Genomic DNA, 16,541 nt, shown 5'->3' with positions numbered 1-16,541 from the left:
TAGCGTGGCATGGAGTTTCCACAGTGCCCCTCAGGCCTGCTACTTCTCTCCTCTCCCCACCCCTGGCCCTGACTCTTACCAAGGGAGGAAAGTTCAGCTCCAGTAGAGCCCCGCGCAGGGCTGTGGATCTCTAGGGCAGGTGCCACCTTCGCCTGAACAGGCTGTGTCAGAGGAGGGTCTGGCCGTACTTGAGCTGTGAGAGATGCTCTCAGAGATCCAGCATCTTGCAAACCCAGGTGCTGAAGGTTCCTCCTCCACCGTCCTGCGGGGAAGGGGGTCTTATCCTGCTTCCCCTCAACCCGAGCGGACTTTTGTCTGTTCTGTACACCTAGGTTTTCAGAACAGTTATTGTTAATCATCTAGCAGACAAACACCATAAGGTGAGAGCCTGGGAGGGTAGAGGGGGCTGTGGAAGGTAGTTTTCTGAATAACAGTGTTCAGATTCCTGTTTTGCCGTCATTTGACCCAAGGCCTCCAGATAATTGAAATATTGTCAGGAAGACACCCATTTTGTATCTGAGGTTTTTTCATGTTTGTTTTTGGTTTTGTTTTGTTTTTAAGGAATGGGTGCAAACTTCTAACCAGGGACCTGACAAAAGAGAAGGATTTCTTTTCAAAGTGAAGGTCGGGGATGGTTGGCATTTGCCATCTGTGACTAGCAGGGACCCAGGCTGCTTCCCTCCTGCCGCCCGACTCCTGCCCCTCCAGCTCCTGCCCCTCCAGCTCTTGCCCCTGTTCCCACCAGCAGGAAGAGGAGCGGGAAGCTGCCTTTTCCCCTTTAAGGGGATGAGGTGAGAGTTGCACCTGCCATTTCGCTAGTCCCTGGGGTGATTCTCCAGCATGGGTGGGAGTTGGGTTTGGAGGCCCGAGCCCCGTGAAGCTGGGGTTGCTTTTCCCTGAGCAGTGGGAACCTAGACTCTGGGAAGTGGGGTCAGAGGGTAGCCTTTGCTGCATCCGCAGGAGGGGCTTCTCGTCCCAGTTGACATCTTCACTGCCAAAGGGGTTGTGGCCTTCATGGTCCATTGACAGAACGTTACTTGTTTTTGTTTGTTTTTTAAGCACATTGAACCCTAATTCCTTTGGCCTTTACTAAAGTGGCACTTTGTAATTCCACATGATTTCATCGTTATACTCGCAGGAGAGAATGCTTCCTGTAAACCAGAAGGATCTCTGAGACGGTTCTCGTCCCATAGAGAGTTCCTTTTCCCAAGGTTAAAGACACAGCCTCACGAGGGGTTGAGGACACACTGCGACAGCCTCAGGAGGTCCTGGACACGTGCCCAAGGTGTTTGGGGCACAACTTGGTCTTACAGATTTTAGGGAGATGTGAGACAACAATATATGTGAGATGTACGTTGGTTCGGTCCAGGAAGGGAGGGACGGCTCGAAGCGGGGAGGGGTTTCCAGGTCACAGGTAGATCAGACAAAAGCGTTTCTGGTGTACCTTTCCAGAGGAAGCAGTCAGATCCACATTTATCTCCGTGTGCAGATGGGGACTTTGGGTTCTCTCCTCTGTCATGAGGAATTTCCTTGTGGATCGGTTGTGAGGGAGGTACATGGCTTTTTTTTTTTTCCTCCCCCAGTAGCTGTCTCTGTTTGGAAGAGCATGGGAGGTAGGTTTGCCCTAAGCTGTTCCTCACATTGACGTCCCTTTAGCTTAGTGATTTTGGGGTCCTGAGATGTATTTTCAACCGCATGTTTCTGAACACACTGGCACTCTAAACAGTGTTGTAGGAGGCATCTAACTTACTTAGAAGAAGAATCTATTTGGAAGGACTTGAGCACCTTCATCCTTGAGAGAACCAAGCCTTTGTTTAGTTTGCTTTGCCCCGAGGCTGTTACTCTGCCCTGGGCTGTGCGGCCTTAGAAAGCTGTGCCCCTCTGAGCTCCTGCCTGTGGAATCTGGTGACTTTGGAGTTAATCCAGCAGCTACATGTTTTGGAAAGCAGATTGCCTCTTAAAGTGTTGGTGATTATGATTCTAACACTAGAATTTCAGTGTGTATTTTCCACCCTTCTTACTTTGTCTCCTCATACACTGAGATGCTGCTGCATTTGCCCTTAGGCTTCACTGAGGGAGGGTCAGTTCTGACCCTATCTTAGATATTGACCTTTGAACGGACAGAATCGGGATTCAGAAAAACCCTCGAGCTGTGAGAGTGTGCTGATATCTATGTAAGTGGGGTTCATGTGTCAAACTCAGGTTTAAGAAAAACCAATTCTAGGCTGGGCATGGTGGCTCACACCTGTCATCCCAGCACCTTGGGAGGCTGAGGTGGGCAGTTCACTTTTGAGCCCAGGAATTCGAGACCAGCCTGGGCAACATAGCAAGACCCTGACTCTACAAAAAAATTAAATAGGAGTGGTGATGTGCACCTGTGGTCCCAGCTACTCGGGAAGCTGAGGCTGGAGGATCACCCAAGCCTGGCAGGTTGAGGCTGCAGTGAACCCTAATAGCACCACTGTACTTATGGTGTGCCTGAGTGACAGAACAAGAACCACCACCACCACCCCCACACACTCACACACAAAGTATCAATACATGCAGAGGCCAGTTCTGCTGGGCCACCTGTTAAGGCTACTCTGGGCCTCACGGTTTTAGAAGGGTCTGTCCGGGGGCGAGAGGGAGTGGCTTGAGGGCCTAGAAGCCAGTTCTTGTGGTTCAGCGTGACTGCGGATGTGGAGCTGGGGGCAGGGCTCTCCAGGGCATGAGTGGGTAAACGGACGGGCTTCCAGGATGAGTCCCTGTGACTTGGCCTGGTTTACATCTGTCCAATACAAATCCACAGTTTCTTACTCTAGAAGCTTCTGCCGGGGCTGATGGACTGGCCTGGGGAGAGAGGGTGCCCTCAGAGCCTCAGGGTGCCATCTGGTTTAGGCAGAGCACTTAGTCACCTAGATCTAGGATTTATGGCACTACAGGGGACTCATCACACTCGGAGCAGCAGCCATCTGCATTCTAGACTTGGTTCTAGGCGAAGTACTTTGGAGTCTGTTGGTACCCTGTGTTCTGTTTATCTGTAAAACCAGTTAGAGTTATAACTAGTTACAACCTATGATTAAAATTTTGCTACAGAATATGGCAGTTGTGGTGGAGCCTGGCCAGAGACCCCCCTCTCGTATGCTGCCGCGTGCTGGGGCTGCAGGCGTTGACTGCATCGGCTGCCCCTCCTGGCGTGTCTATGTTCTTGACACCGGTGCCCATCGAGGCGCGGCCTGTGGGACTCGTGCAGCCATTTGTCTCCGTGTTCCTCTGAGGTTCCGCAGACTTCACGGTCCCGTGGCAGAGCGTAGAGTATCTGCTTGCATCCTGATCTCCCCAAACCCCAGGACAGGCCAAGAGTTCCTTACACACAACTGCAGAGGGCCCCGTGGTGTGGATTTGCAGAGACACAGCCTTTCCCCAGTTCGGCCTTCATCTCCAGAGTTGGCTTTAGGGTGATAGAAACTTCACCTGAACCCTGAAGCTTTGGTGCTAGGAATTCGGTGACCGGCACAGATGATACCTCGTTTCTCTGCATTTGTAGCAATAGTTGTTAACACGACCACGAGATGTACAGAGGAAGGAAAAAGGAGGTTTTCTTTTCAGAGTAACACTCTGTGCTTTGGGAAATGTGGTCTCGGGGGAGCTGTAAGCACGTGCCCATCAGGAGGGGAGGAGGCCGCGGCGTTACACGTTCCGGGGTTTGTTGGCTGTGTGTGTTCATCGGGCTCGTGGAATGTTGGAACGTTTACAGGGAAAGTGCGGTTTGTTCATCTGGTTCGTGCAATGTCTGAACACTTATAGGGAAAGTCTAGCACACATGCAGTGAGTTAACCTGTAACATCCATGTTCGCCTTGGGGCAGGCGTAACATTTGAAATGAGGTGGACTGGGCGTGTCATGTACAAAGGTGAGCTGTTGGGCGCAGACGTTTATGCGCAGCCTCAGTCACAGCCAGGACTGGCTCAGGGTCTGCAGCTTGTGGCGGGAAGGGACATTCACGAGGCCATTCTGTCCAGTTGGGGCTGCCGGCAGGGTCCCAGCATGGGGCTTCTGATTGTGGAGGAGACTTCATGCTGGTTAACACACTGTACAGGAGTAGTGCCGTGGAGCTTTGGGGTCCACCTTCCCTATGATGCCGGTTACATTTCTCTCCGGACCTCATCGTAGCCACAGAGAGTGCACCTCGTTTGACAGCAGGGGGTGCCATGTTGATATAGTAATTTATTGTATTAACCTTTTTATTACTATTTTAATAACTTTTTTTCTTTTTAAAGAGATAGAGTGTTGCTGTGTTACTCAAGCTAGACTTGAACTCGTGGCCTCAAGCAATCCTCCCACCTCGGCCTCCCAAAGTGCTGGGCTTATATACGTGAGGCAGTGCACCCAGCCTACAGCCATGTTTTTAAAACTCAGCACTTTAAAAATCCTACTCCTTTCACCCCCTCAATCACGCTGGTTAGCCTTGTGCAAACCTGGGGTGTCAAGATCTTGGCCCCCCTTTTATTTTACCCTTCGACCTCAAGTTCTGATGAGAACAGCAGTTACAAAATGGGCATTAGGTGATTCTTCCGTTACTAAAGCCAGAATTCTCACCAGTTAGAGATGTTTGTCCCCAGGATCCCAGAAAGCTGTTTTGAATCAAGCTTGGAGCAAGTAAGTAAGGAACTAAACTCTTGGTCCTCTGCTTAGCACCTGGGGAATGGGTTGTTGATACCCTTTGATCTGTGCTCACGTGCTGCATCTCGTCACGGGAAGCAGAGTCGCCCTGTGGAATAAAGTCCGGCTCACGGTGGCACGTCGAGACGCTCGGGGATGTCAGTCCCTTATACAGCGGCAGACTTGGAGACTCAGCATCACGTGCAGAGCCCGGGCAACCGGAGTGCATCCACCTTAGAGACCACACGGCCGGTCGGCAAGGTGGATGTCCGGGCATATGGCCCTAACAGGCCCGCTGCAAGGTGAATTAGGAATTCGTTAGCAAAGAAATCAAACTCGCCTGTGGGTCCCAGCTACTTGGAAGGCTGAGGCGGGAGGATTGCTTGAGGCAGAAGGTCAAGGCCGCGATAAGCCATGATTGTAATACTGCACTCTGGCCTGGGTGACACAGGAGACTCCGACTCAAAAAAAAAAAAAAAAAAAAAAAAATTGCCAAACCTTACTCTTCATAGCAGGAGGGATAATTTATCAAAGTAACTGCCACAAAATCTTAGATGATGTAATTTCAGTGGCTAAGTGAGCTGTCCAGGCCACGTGGCTGGCTCACAACTCATGAATGTGAACAGCAGGTGGTCTGCATTCTGGGTGAGTGTGACTGTGCCACTGCAGTTTTGTTCCCATGTCTTGATGAGCATAAACGGTTCCTGACGAGGGTAGGTAAGGATGCTGTGACCTGAGACTCTGTAATATTGTTGCTTGAGGAACCAAGCAGTTTTTCTCTCTTGCAAACCTGTCAGGGAGGATGTTCCAGGCTGGTGACTGCTCCATGAGGTATTTAGGGATCCAGGTTCCTTACCGACCCCTGCTCTGTGTTCCCAGGGACACGGCTGTCCTTGTTGTGGTTGGGAATGGGTGATTGCCATGCTGGCGGGGGAGGCTTAAGGTGAGAGTGGCCGTGGTTTACCTAATCTACATAATGGCAGGGAGCCTGGGAGTAAAGTGTAGCCATGGCCTGGAGGATGGATGATGGATGTTGGTGAACCACTGGCTGCACTCACCGCAGCTGGCCCAGGGATGGGGAAGCATGGCTGAGTATGCCGTTCAACGGTACCTGGTTCTTTCAGATTTGACTTCCTTATGGATTTTCTGTTGTAAAGAGGAGAGAGTCTGTGGTTCTAGGCCAAGCATCTCACTCATCTCATAACATCTTGTATCTCTTAGCCAACACTTATGTCAAGTTTTAGAAGTCCTATCAAACTGGCAAGCATTTCTGTTTGGTTTAACTATTGGATTTGATATCTGTGTCTGCATCTCTATTTTACATCTATGTGGTTATTTGACGCTCTGTAGTACATTTGGAATAGGTTCTATTTGGTGGAAGTTACTTTCAACAAACCCTTGCTGCTACTTGAATTTTCAAGGTTGCAAGTAGAAAGGAGAGAATAAAAACCACATCTTCTCTAGTTTTATAATGTGTTGTTCCTCAAATCACACCAGAAGTACAAATATTACAAATTACAAAAGCAGCCAGAATCAAGGTTAAGAGATTTCTGGGTGATTCTGGCTAATCAGCAGTATTTGCTGAGGTGTGTGTAGCAGAGCTACACGCCAAGAAGCCCGGGAGCGGGGAGAGTTGGGAGGCCAGACTGTGACTTCAGAGGTGCTGTTGCCTCAGGAAGAGAAGCTAGATGCAGGCAGGATAAATGGCCACAGGTGTGACCACCACCTTTCTTGCGGCGGTACAGGGGCCTTTGTGAGCTGAGTTAAAAATAGAGATTGAGAGAGTGCAATGCATTCTTAGCTTTTAAAATAAAATGCTAATAGAGAATGTTTTGTTGGTAAGAATGTAAAATGTTACGTCTTTGTTTAGAATTTAAGGATAATAATTTGCTTCTGAGATCTTTGTGACTGAGATTTGAAATTTTTTTTTTTTTTTTTTTTTTTTTTTTTTTTTTTTTGAGATGGAGTCTGGCTCTGTCGCCCAGGCTGGAGTGCAGTGGCCAGATCTCTCAGCTCACTGCAAGCTCCGCCTCCCGGGTTTACGCCATTCTCCTGCCTCAGCCTCCGGAGTAGCTGGGACTACAGGCGCCCGCCACCTCGCCCAGCTAGTTTTTTTTTTTGTATTTTTTAGTAGAGACGGGGTTTCACCGTGTTAGCCAGGATGGTCTCGATCTCCTGACCTCGTGATCCGCCCGTCTCGGCCTCCCAAAGTGCTGGGATTACAAGCTTGAGCCACCGCGCCCGGCCTTTGAAATATTAACTATGGTTTTTTCATCCATGTTTTATACATATGCATGTGTATACATATACGTAAGATATATATAAAAAAATAAGCGTTGTAATCCCAGCACTTTGGGAGGCCGAGGCGGGCGGATCACGAGGTCAGGAGATCGAGACCATCCTGGCTAACACGGTGAAACCCCGTCTCTACTAAAAATACAAAAAGAAATTAGCCGGGCGTGGTGGCGGGCGCCTGTAGTCCCAGCTACTCCGGAGGCTGAGGCAGGAGAATGGCGTGAACCCGGGAGGCGGAGCTTACAGTGAGCCCAGATCGCGCCACTGCCCCAGTCTGGGCGACAGAGCGAGACTCCGTCTCAAAAAAAAATAAATAAATAAAATAAGCGTGTCTGTATTCACATTTACATACACTTGCATAATGTGTATACTTCTAGTCACACATAGGTCTAAGCGACTATGACTTGACTTGATAACCATGAGAGGGTAATTAAATAATTTACCTGCTCTTAGCCTTGCTTTTGTATGTGAGCGGGGACCCTGCGAAATGAGCCTCCCGCGTTCCAGGCCTCACACAGCCCGTGCCAGGTTTTGGAAGCAGGAGTTTGTCTGCAGCCACTTCGGGAAGCACGTGGTTGCCAGGATTGCCTAGAGCTCCAGGTTATCTCCAGTCCCAGCCTCCCTGGGGTAGAAGCTGCCCTACCAGGGGCCTGGACATGGACGTTAGGGCCTGGAGCCAGGGACTGCTCCTGAAGCAGGGGGCTCCCCTCACGGCTGGGCATGAGAACCGAGGATAGGAGGCGGAACCAGCCTCGGGCCAGTGCATGCCCTCCCGGAAGTGCTTGCGGGAAGCCCCAGTCGCCCTTTGCTGATCCCACAGCCAGCACCAAACTCTGTGAGATCCCCTTGGCCCACCCCTCAGGTTCCTAAAATGATTAGGGTTTCCTGAGCTGTGAATTTTTAGGTGTAGGCTAAAAAGCCCTGGGACAGACTCACAGGGTTCTTTATGTAGAAATGATGAGTGTGCTGGTGACTCAGAGCAGGCACTGCACCCTCACTCCAGGGTCCTTTGTGCCAGGTGGAAATGAGCGTGTGGGTCACCCAGAGTCCCTGCATCCTCACTCCAGGCACTGCTCTTTGGTTTCTTAATTAAAAGCCTAAAAGCCTTGATAATGAAAATGCATTCTCCCCAGAGAATAGAGTTTCTGGTTACAGAGGCTCACCTGTAAATGCGGTGCCAGGTCAAATATGCTGAGATCTGGGCCAGGTCCTGCTTCCTGCCCATGGCCAAAGCAGGTACTTCATTTGGGAGGTGACCCAGGGGGACATCTGAGAGGCCTGCCAGTCCCTGAGGGATGAATCCACTGGCCTTCACACTCGTCTCCGGCCTCCATCAGCTCCTTTCTACCTGCAAACTGCCTGCTTTCACGTTGCCATCATTGGAGATATGTTAGGGACTTAGTATGGGTTGAAGCCCATAGGACCAGCAGATCGTGGAAAGGTGGGAACCACGGCCAAAATAAGAACCGTGGTGGGCTGGGAGGTCCATCTTCTGTCTAAAGTGTTTTTAATAATAAAAAACATAGTGTCTCAGGAGCATGAGAGGGCAGGCCACAGACGCGGAGAACATATCTGTAAAACACTCATCTGATAAAGGCTGTTATCCAAACAGTGCAAGGAACTCTCAAAACTCAAGAGGAAAATGAATGACCTGATTAAAAACGGACCAAAGACCTGGACAGATATCCCAACAAAGAAGATACACAGATGGCAAATCTACACGTGAACAGATGGCCCGAGTCTTATGTCATAGGGTGAGGTGTCAGAGTACACCCATCAGCCTGACCAAAATGCGAACTCCGACACCACCACGTGCTGGTGGGTGTGTGAGCATCAGGACCCTCACTCATCACTGGGGGAAGTGGGGCAGCAGCTGTGCGAGGCAGCGTGGTGGTTTTCCTTGGAACTAAGCTCTCCGACCACAGGAGCAATCACAGTCCTGGACGTTTACTCAGAGGAGCTGAAAGTTTACTTCCATGTGGAAATGTGCACACAGACGTTGCCAGCAGCTTTATAGTTGCCAAAACTAGAAAGCAACCAAGATGCCCTTCAGTAGGTGAATGGATAAACTGTGGTATGTCAGATACTGGGATATTATTCAGCACTGAAAAGAACTGCACCCCTAAGCCATGAAAAGACACGGAAGGATCTTAAACACATGTTGCTAAGTGAATCTCCAATCTGGACAGGCTGCGCTATCTGAGTCCAACCACAGCACAGTCTGTGAAAGGCAAAGCTGTGGAGACAGTCAGTCAGTGGCTGCCAGGGGTTGGGGAAGGGAGAGATGAATGGGAGGAGCATAGGGGATGTGTAGGGTGGGAAACAACTCCAGGTGGGGCTTTCATGGGGGATCCATGCCGTTCCACGTCTGTGGAACCCACAGAGTGAGCAGCAGCAGGCCGAGTCCTCGTGTGAGCTGTGGACTGTGGGTGGTGGTACCATGTTGATGCGGGTCTGTCGGTCGTACAGACATGCTGGTCCGGCGAGGGCAGGAGAATGATGGAGGCTGTGCCTGTGCTGGGAAAGGAGATATGTGAGGACTCTGTACTTTCTTCTTGATTTTGCTATGAACCAAAAATTGCTTTTAAAAACGTCTATTGAAAAGGCAAACAAAAGAGTACTGGCCAGACAGTATCTGTGTGAGGGTGTGGCCTGTGTTCTACGTTCAGAATTTCCCTGTTAGAATACACATATCTAAATTATTCAAAGTTAAACCTTTGCATTAAGTAACTCACTACAAAGTTACACTATCAGATTGAGCGCTGCCAGGATGGCCAGGATCCTGTATCCTGACCAGCTTCTCCCCTTACAGGTGCAGTTGACATCCATGGCCACATCCCAGAAAGCAGTAGGGCTTGGAATCTCAGGAGTCAGGCTTTGTGGGACAGAGAGGAAGTGAGATCTTGTAAGCACGTGGCTGAGGGCAGGCAAGGAGGAGCCCGTGGCAGGGAGCCCGCAGGGATGACTTTTTGATCAGTTGTCCTTATTGCTGAGGCCTTCTTAGACTTGGGGAGTTGGGAGTCCCCACTCTCGGGTGCCTCAGAAACCAAAGGCTGCTCGTAATCCTCGAGTTCCAGATGCCTCAGGGGAGGTACCTGGGTTGTTGGCTGCAGTTCCATTATTTGCTGCTTGGTGGGATTTGCCCGCAGCATTTCTGGTTGTTTTTAAGAGCTGATGTTTGAGCTGCTTAAAATCACATATGGATGTCGATTTATCTGTAAAAGTTAAGAATGGAATTTGAGTTCAAAGAGTTGTAAAAATGCTCAAGGTCGTGTACTAATGTATACATTACATTTGTGGAAATATCTAAAAGTCCAGGATTTATATTAAACACTTCTCTTGATTTTTGTAATATCTACCTGTAATTTTTCCATTTGATTAATAGATGTCAGAGGGCTTAAATTTTGAGTGCCTGAATTCACTGAAATTAAAACTTCTTACATCAAATGTAATTGAACTGAATGTAGCCAACAGTGCATGCTTTTATAAATATTGAGTAAAATATATATGAAAACACATATCCATCGACATACAGATGGCGGCAACACATTAAACCATAAAAGTAGAATTAGTATTCTTTGTTTTCTGAGAAGACAAATTTTTAAAAAGCCAAGGGGTCTTATAACTTTCTAGTCTCCAACGTATTTGCCCTAAAATGGAAGATTGACAGCAGTAGAAGAGGAGATCCTGGGCCAGTGCAGGCTCTGGGAGCAGCAGGGTGAGTGCTGGAAGGAGCTGGCTGAAGGCAGAGCAGGGAGGTGATCAGGGAGGCCAGAGTGGCCTCATGGTACGCGGCTCAGTGATTGAAAAAAGGTTCACATTTCTTGGAGAGCCCTTGTCTCTGCCCACGGAAAACCCAAACTCCTTCCAACTGGGATGTGCATCTCATGTAAAAGTTGTTACTCCCAGAGAGAAAGCCAGTGGATGTAGAAATTTTTTGTATGCAGAAATTACTTCAAATTTGTTTCTAACCTTATCCTTTTCTTCCCCCGTCTTAATGTGTAGTGACTTTCTGCAGGTGACGCACACATCTTAGGAGAGCGCTGTATTTCAGTTGCTGTTGGCTCTGATGTGACTTTGTAGTGTCCGATGTTCTGGTTCTGAGGTTCTGCGCAGAACGTTGCTCCTCTCTGCTGAGCGTTGCTTGTTGAAGGCCCATGTGGAAATTTCCCTGTAAGCTCGTTGACCACAGCAGTCTTGGTTCAGAAATCTTTGGACCTCCTGAGACTTCACACAGCCTTCTAACCTTTCTAGCGTGACCTTTTCATTTTAGTGTTCCCCATTAATTCAGATGTTTTCCAGAAAGTAAGTAATCTGCTGAATGCAGGGTGGGGGTGCCCTCCGTTGGCTCTGGGGAGAAGCATCGCTGTTTCTCCGGGTGGAGCTTCCCGCCCACCGTGGTGTGCTCCAAGACGCAGCAGGGTTCTTTGGCAGAAGTAACCGTCGAAGGCCCGCGTCTCCATGGCAGGGTGACTGTGGGTGTGTGGCCTCGCGGCCATACCGGCCCCTCCCCATCAATGGCACCACGGAGAGGAGCAGGGGGAGGCCTGGGATCTGTCTCCAGAATCATAACTGTGCTTCCGAGACTGTGTCATCCGTGTGTAAGTAGACATCCAGAGAAAGTGTTGGAGATAAGCAAGAGACGGTGTCTGTCCCTAATGAGCTCAGGTGTGCCCTTGAGAGGGTCAGGTTTCTGTGCGGCTGATCCGGACTCAGCCTGGCTGTGTCAGTGCAGGTGACTGCTGGGCTTTGGCAAGGCTGCACCCACTGTCCGTCTGAATCGGCCCCCTTCCCAGGCTCACGGTGCTAGCTGGGCGCCCAGGCCTGATTTCCCATGAGGACGGAGGCCCTGTGTATGTGTCGGGGAAGGGGGAAGTGGGGGTCCTACTTTAGCCGTATCCAATGCCATGCGGGGTTAGCACTCAGGAAACATGTGCTATATGGGTCAGTGATTGAGTTCAGAAACCTAGAAAATTCAGCATTGCAGGCTTTGGGCATGACCCATCCAGCCTTTGAGGCTCTTTCTTTCTCTGAATTTCCTTCCATGGCATCCTCCTCATCCCAGGGGCCCCTGTTCCCGTATGACTGTTGGAAGTTTCACAGCTTCCTCTGCTTCCCCTCCAGGGCCCTGATGTGGCTGGGGCAACTAGTGACTGTGCAGACCCCACAGCCAGTAGATCGTTGGTGCCAACGCCTTTGGCCTGGGTAACCTGAGTCAAGGACTCCAGTACATGGCTGAGCTCACCCCGAATGCCAGGATCAGAAGGCCTTGGGTTGCAGAAAGGTTGGGGGTTGCATATAGAAGGACAACCTGCAAAGGAGAAGGGGAAATGGCTGTGCTAGATGGCAGCTAGAGGAGTCTGTGCAGAGCCTGTTACCCAGTGCAGACACAGAGCTGGCATGGGGAATGCGGTGACATAGCCGCCATGGAAGTGGGCAAAGTTACAGGCTTCGGACCCACATGGATGGTCTGGTCTAAAACGATCCTCTGTTTCCTTTAATCCTAGCAACTGCTGGCTTACGGGGTGGGGGAGTGAGATCTGTGGTGGCCGCGAGGAGAGACAGGGAGTTTAATTAAACCCCTCTTTCTGGGAGAGGGGAGTAGCCGTTTCTGTAGGACGGTGAGCATCATCATCTCAGGTAGCTCTGGCTGCTGTAATGAAACACCATTGCCTGAGTGGCTTGTTCTATCATAGCGGGGGTGTCATGTTAACTAGAAGTGTGCTTTTCTACTGGGCAGTAAGTAAATTAATGGTACATTTGCCAAGGACAGTGAGGTGTGATTTGATGAATCCAGTGGGGAAAAGGAGAAGGGGCTTGGCTGGGTGGGGACGTGTGTGTGGGAGCAGAATGGAGCAGCCATGCGTGCTGTTGGGATGGAGGGCCTGCGCCCGCATTTCCATGGGATCCGTCGATGTTTGTGGCATTAGACCTGAACCTCTGTCTCTACTTCTAACACCCGCATAGTGAGGAAGCCCCTGATGGGCCTGAGTTGTTACTTCCCATTGCCATCGCTGGGAAGTGCCCCGGACGCCTCTCCTGGCTGGTGACGGCCCCAGGCCTGGACACTGGGTTCGTCCTGAGCTCTGGGAGGGGCTTGGGCTCCATGCGCAGCAGGCACCTGCGCATCCCTTTGGACGTGAGATGTTGGCGCTCGGCTTGGAGGCCAGCGCGATCTGGGTGTGGTCAGGATCCAGCTCATCCTTTGGAGAGAGAGCACCTGCCCGGGGGCCCCTCTGAGGTGCATAGTCGTGCAGTGCCCTCACAGGATTCCCTGTCCTTCGAGAACTTCCCGCCATTCCCCTGGACCCTCAGGTAAGGGAGTCAAGTGTGGTGTGTGTGTCATGGGCGGGGTTGCTGAGGACACCACGCGCCGACTTGTGTGAAGACCCGAGGCGCTGCGTGAGCTCGTTCCCAGGGGGCCGTTGGCATCTGGGGGCCTGTGGGTGTCTTTCCACTGGCAGGAAATAATGGGTGTCCCATGTTACCTTTTGTGTCTTTTTTTTTTTTTTTTGTCAAAAAGCCCTAATGCCAACGTCACTGTCCCGCTATTGGAACCACCCACCTCAGGCTCACTGGTCCTCTTGTTTCTGGGCTCCTGCAGTGTTGTGTTGGGATAACTGTGTTAACTTCGTTTGAATTTTCTTCCTATTCTTTTGGAATAAGTGTTGATAGTTTGTGCTGCTTGTTCACCCCAGAGGCGAGGATGTCCTTTAGGCCTGGAGGAGCACAGCCCGTGCAGGGAAGTGCCGGACCTCTGCCTCTCATGTCGTCCGTAGCCCTCACCACACGTCTGCTCTTCGCTCCTCGTGCCCACGGCCGGGGTCACGGGCTGCTCGCTCTGCCGTTTGAGATCCTCGGAAAAGGTGGTGTTTACACTGAAGGGAGATTGGGGGTGTGCAGCTGATTTTAAATAGGAGGAAATGATGGTAACAGAATGAGCAATTCCTAGCACTTAGTCTCAGGCTTGAGAAATTGTGTTTTAGAAGCAAGGTATCCCCAACTCCGGTTTTCTTCAAATTAAATCTTTTAAAGAGTCCACAAATATAAATAGTTAAAGCCTAAAACTATGCAAGAGAGGGCCTAGAGCCCAAGCCACTGCCAACTCTGACTCCAAGACACCTCAGAAACTTGGTCCTCCTCCTCAGAGAACCCCCCTTCTGCTCCTCCCTCCACACTGCTCCCTCCACACTCCTCTTCCGCCCCCTCCCCTTCCGCCCCTTCCACTTCTTCCTTCCCCTTCCCTTCTTCCTTCCTCCCCTTCCTCCTCCCTCTTCTTCCTCTTCTCTTCTCTTCCTCTTCCCTTCGTCTTCTTCCCTTCTCTTCGTCTTCTTCCCCCTCCTCTTCCTCTTCTTCCCCCTCCCTCCTCTTCCTTCTCTTCCCCCTCCCTCCTCTTCCCCCTCTTCCCCCTCCCTCCTCTTCCCCCTCTTCCCCCTCCCTCCTCTTCCCCCTCTTCCCTCTCCCTCCTCTTCCCCCTCTTCCCCCTCTTCCCCCTCCCTCCTCTTCCTCCTCTTCCCCCTCCCTCCTCTTCCTCCTCTTCCCCCTCCCTCCTCTTCCTCCTCTTCCCCCTCCCTCCTCTTCCTCCTCTTCCCCCTCCCTCCTCTTCCTCCTCTTCCCCCTCCCTCCTCTTCCTCCTCTTCCCCCTCCCTCCTCTTCCTCCTCTTCCCCCTCCCTGTCCTTGGGCAACCTCCATGGAACTCTGGTTGAAAGTCACTGGGTCTGTGGGGCCGCCCATTTGATAGACGAGCACGCTGAGGATCAGACACAAGTGACTGACTCAGAACAGCACAGAGGCTGACCGAGCTTGCATGCCGTCTCCTGCCTCCCGTAACACCGGGTTGTCCCTAATGGAAGAGAATCAATGATGCTGCTTCACTGATCTCCAGGGAAAACAGGTTGATAACAGGTTATAAACATGAGAATGTTTTGGAAAAGCCATCGTCCACTTGTCAGCTCCATCTCTCCTGCCCGGAAGATGTAGGGAGAACCTGCCTTCAGCCCACCCTCATCCCATAATAGGACAGAGGACAAAGGGGCAGAGACCCAAGTCCTGTCAGTGCCCTCAGGAAACCCCCTGTTTCCTCCTCTCGGTGGAAGTGGAAACCATCACGCTGGACTAGATTTTCCCGGGAAGCCCCTCCACCCCGAAAGCAAGGAATCTGGTTTGAGCACACACCATTCTTGGTGTCATCACTTTCTGCAGCTGAACCCTGCATACGTGGCCCATTAATCTTGCTAGTCCAGTGTTACTGGGTCCTGGCAGTTTCTGTGGACTGATGGCAGGTGTTTACCATTGTGTTTAAAGAGGAGAATAGAACTTTATTGTGTCAAAATCAGATGATAACGATTGCCATGTGTTTCCTTGGGTTGGTTGGGGTGGGTGGTGGTCAACGCTTTTCCTGAGGGCTAAGTTCTTGTTTGAGACTGTCTCACTTTGTCGCCCAAGCTGGAGTGCAGTGGTGCGATCTTGGCTCACTGCAACCTCCGCCTCCTGAGTTCAAGCTGTTCTCCCTGCCTCAGCCTCCCAAGTAGCTGGGATTATAGGTGTGTGCCACCACACTTGGCTAATTACAAAAGTGTTTAATACAGGCTGGGTTTTGCCATATTGTCCAGGGTGGTCTCAAACTCCTTGCCTCAAGTGATCAGCCCACCTTGGCCTCCTAAAATGCTGGGATTACAGGCTTGAGCCACTGTGCCCGGCCTGATCCTGACGTCTTTTAAAGCTGCCTTCATGTACCAAAAGCCAGTCTATATTTGAAAATCAGTCTTGAAGAGCCTAGGAGGAGAGGGATAAGCTTCAGCTAGGTAAATAACTATGCATATGTTAAAAATATGGGCCAAAATCTACCCCAAAATTTTAACCCTTCTGCTTTGTGTTTTATATCCGTTTATGGTTATTCTTTCAGTATTAAGATTTTAAAAGATTCTTTTGATAATTATGGACAAATTACTATTAAAACTCAGCTGTATTTGTAACACTTCAAAGAACTAATTGGATGACATTATTTTTCCTGGAGACATTTTGGATTATGACATAATTAGTGTTTATCTCTTTGCCAGAAATCTTTTTTTTTTCTTTTCCAGAACAGAAACCTGAAAAGAAAATTCCTTTGCATTAAGTGCTATTTCACTGTGTGACAATCAATTTTTGAAGGTGAGAACAAGATCTTCGTGTATTTTTGGGATAATTCTTGCTTAATAGTGAAAATGCTAAGTGTTAAAATTATGGAACAATTTGTTTCTTTGAAAATTACTATTTGCCTGCTCGCCAGGTGGGAGCTGATGAGAACGTGGATGTAAAAATTAAATTGTATTTAGCTTGTATAAAAGAAGTTTTTAAAAAAGCTTTTTTGTTTGTTTTGTGCTACAGAAGTGGCTTCGTTGTGGAAATGAGGTTATTGCAGGCACCTAGAATTTTATCTCCTTCACTTCTACAATGGGAAGAAATTCTCCAACAAGCACAGGAATCTGACTTTCTGATATTGAGACTCCTAGGCATCAAGCCCCGTGGAAGGGTTGGTGATTACATGAGCGTTGGCGTTGGCGTTGATGTGGGCACCCTCCAAGCCGGACGCAGGGAGCAGGGAAGGGCAGAACAGGCCCCTC

The 16,541-nt window shown here is 50.1% G+C and overlaps 1 long non-coding RNA gene across 2 annotated transcripts in view; it reads left to right on the top strand.

The window, feature by feature from the left end:
* The window catches only part of LOC139361149 (uncharacterized), a 45,973-nt gene extending 29,884 nt beyond the window's left edge, over positions 1-16,089 (top strand). For both annotated transcript variants that reach the window (XR_011618682.1, XR_011618680.1), the window contains one exon: positions 16,020-16,089. This is a non-coding gene — a long non-coding RNA (uncharacterized lncRNA). The remainder of the gene's footprint in view (positions 1-16,019) is intronic.
* The last annotated feature ends 452 nt before the right edge of the window (positions 16,090-16,541 follow it).

The sequence above is a fragment of the Macaca nemestrina genome (genome assembly GCF_043159975.1).
Source record: "Macaca nemestrina isolate mMacNem1 chromosome 11 unlocalized genomic scaffold, mMacNem.hap1 SUPER_11_unloc_2, whole genome shotgun sequence".
NCBI classification, from domain to species: Eukaryota; Metazoa; Chordata; class Mammalia; order Primates; family Cercopithecidae; genus Macaca; species Macaca nemestrina.
This window is presented reverse-complemented; position numbering and strand designations above follow the sequence as displayed.